Source organism: Acanthisitta chloris, unplaced genomic scaffold (assembly GCF_000695815.1).
Source record: "Acanthisitta chloris isolate BGI_N310 unplaced genomic scaffold, ASM69581v1 scaffold8427, whole genome shotgun sequence".
In the NCBI taxonomy this organism is placed as follows: Eukaryota; Metazoa; Chordata; class Aves; order Passeriformes; family Acanthisittidae; genus Acanthisitta; species Acanthisitta chloris.
The window spans coordinates 1-2,772 of NW_008683122.1; positions in this window are offsets into that span (position 1 = coordinate 1).

A 2,772-nucleotide genomic window follows, 5' to 3' on the forward strand; every position below is an offset into this window, starting at 1 on the left:
ATAGCCTCCTCACTCGATACGAGCATGAATTCTGCTTGTGCAGCAGCCCCTAAAATTTGAGGGATCTCTGCCTGTTGGTGACATTTGACATGTGGATGTCACGAGAAAATCCACTATTCTCCTTTTTAGCGGGTCTTCGACGAGCCTGGTTGGAGAGTGCTCCACTGCAGGAAAGGGCACACAGATGCCATCCACAGCCCAAACCCTCAGCGGAAACCTGGCTCAGCCCTGCGGCACAGCGCAGCACGCTGCTGCCAGCCCTGCGCTCCACAGGGGGAGAGGAGTCCGGCTCTGCCTGCCCCAGTGACTCCTTCTGGCTGCAGCAGGGCCAGAGCAGGCGAGTTGGGGTGCAGGAATAGCACCTCCACTGGTGCTACTGCTGGCACAGCAGTTGTGGGGATGAGATGTCTGTGACTACCAACTGTGTTCTTAAAAATAGAGATGTCTCGAAGGAGAAAGCCCTCACTCTTTTCGGTATTTATAGACACAGTTAAAATCATGAAAGTTCCCAGCTCCTGATAAAGATAGAAACATTTCTGCAAGAAATTAAGATGATTTCCTCAGCCTAATACTAGTCAGCTAAATACCCAGATGTCTGCAGCCTTGGCTAATCCCTGTGATCCCCAGTGTCCTGTCTCACTGCCACCTTGGGGCTGTCTCCAGGGAGGCTGCAGGGCTAAAAAGCCAATTCCTTTGCTTCTCTGAGGAGGGAAGGCCTCTAAATCACAGCCTCCAAGCCAGCCCTTCCCTTCGTGCAGGCTGGCTGGAACTGAAGGGAACCCTGTTAAGCTCTTGGCATCCTGAACACTTACAGCAGCTGGTCTACGTTACACCAGCTCTCCAGCTCTGACTCTTCTGGGGACCCAATCTGTCCTCAATAATTCTAATCAATATTTGTATAAAGCAGTAAATGTTCGTGAAAATCTCAACATGCATTTGATAAGTAGAAGCTTGAACGACTGGTGTGCTTCTCAGTACTGAAAAACCCAACCCGACCATGAAACAGAAAAATGTGTAAGTGCAATCAGTTTGCAATTTGATCTGACAAATACAATGACTTGGTTCTTTTCTAAAGTATTCTTCTATGAAAAAAACTTTTAAAAAGATCCACCACCACAGGCCTCACAATTTCATAGTGGCACTAAAGTTTTTGGCTTATGCTAAAATAGTTCAAGAAAAGTCTTTCTCTCTCTTACCTTTGTTCTGAGTGGAAACTTTAAAAGTACGTAACACTTTAGATAGTTTTATTTGTTATCACTCCATTAGAAAATGCTTTTCCTAGCTATTCCTATTCTTAAGGAGGTGTAAACAGCTGACTGGGCTCTGCTTACACTCCAAACGTTTCAGATAAACTCCATTAACAGAGTTATTCTATGGGGTTTTTTTTCTACGAATAAGCATCCTCAACGAGAAATACTAAACAAATACACAGTCTACAGTTTAGAAAAGTAACCAAGGATATGGAAAACCTGGATGTCGATGCCCGCCTCCACTGTCTTCCTCTGAGACCTTGGGCAAGGTACTTAACTGAGGAGCACTCACAGAAGCTGAAAGCTGCAGCCCTAATCACCCCCACTCAGCTAGTGGCTAATCCTGAAGAAGCCTACGTTTTCTACAGACACAAACTTCAGGACCTAAAATTCTTATCCTGCTGTGCACCACATCTGTGTCCCCCAGCAGTTTTGACAGACAGCGCTGTTAGATATAGAAGGGTATCAAATAATTAACCTGTATTGATTAAAACCAAAGTATTCCTCCATGAAAATGAAACAAGTAGATGTGGCAGACATTCCCAAAGCATCTCCACAGAAGATGCAGGTCCCTAAGAAAGCTTGCACATTTCTAATACAAAATGTGCAACACCCTTGAGTCCCGGGACTGGGGAGCACCCAGATTAGATTCCTTTGCTCAAGATTCACAGGTCTAACTTCCTTGGAGAAAGTCCCCAAAATATTAGCAGCCTACTTTGGCTGCCCTCTGCTGCAGCTGGGCTGTTCTGCAGGGAAGAATTAAACATCTTCGATTCAGATCTTCCATTTACTGGCCTTGCTGGCCTTGCAGTCATAGAAGCATAGAATGGTTTGGGTTGGAAGGGACTTTTAATGATCCTCTAGTTCAAACCCCAAGTCTAACTACCCCCAGTCTAATCCCCAGTCTAGCTGCCATCCTACAGCTTAAGAGGGGCAGTCATAAATGCGTGAGCCTCTCTCAGTTCTCTGAAATTACAGCTGCAGTTAATTACCTACCACCTTCATAGAGGGACAGCACTGCATCTCGGAAGCCGTCGGAGCTATCTGTCCACGTTCCAGAGTAGGGCCTTAGAGTGGTGGTTTATATCCATAGCCTATCCCTTGTAAAGTACACCTCGTTAAGATATGCTGATCTGGATGTATGTTTCATTGGTCACTGCATAGGAAAACTGGGCACCCTGTTAAGGACACTGCAGTCTGATCATTTGCAGGACTCTCTGGCAGTCACACTCCCAACCCCAGAGATTTTAATTGCTGGGACCAAAGCCCCTTCACAGTGGGCACTTTCATGACCCAACAGGTGCCCCACTTGACTCCCTGCATAACACACTCATACAGAGTCAGACCAGGCTTCCTTATCAGTTTGACCCCAGGTTTCCCATAGCAGAGTCTCAGATGTCTAGTTCCATAAAGCAATTTATTCACAGCACAATAACACAGCAACATTCTGAGCTGGTGCCTTCCAGGAGGGACCCCTAACCAAGCACCCCTAGGCTTTTATATCCTCACATTCTACCCATGC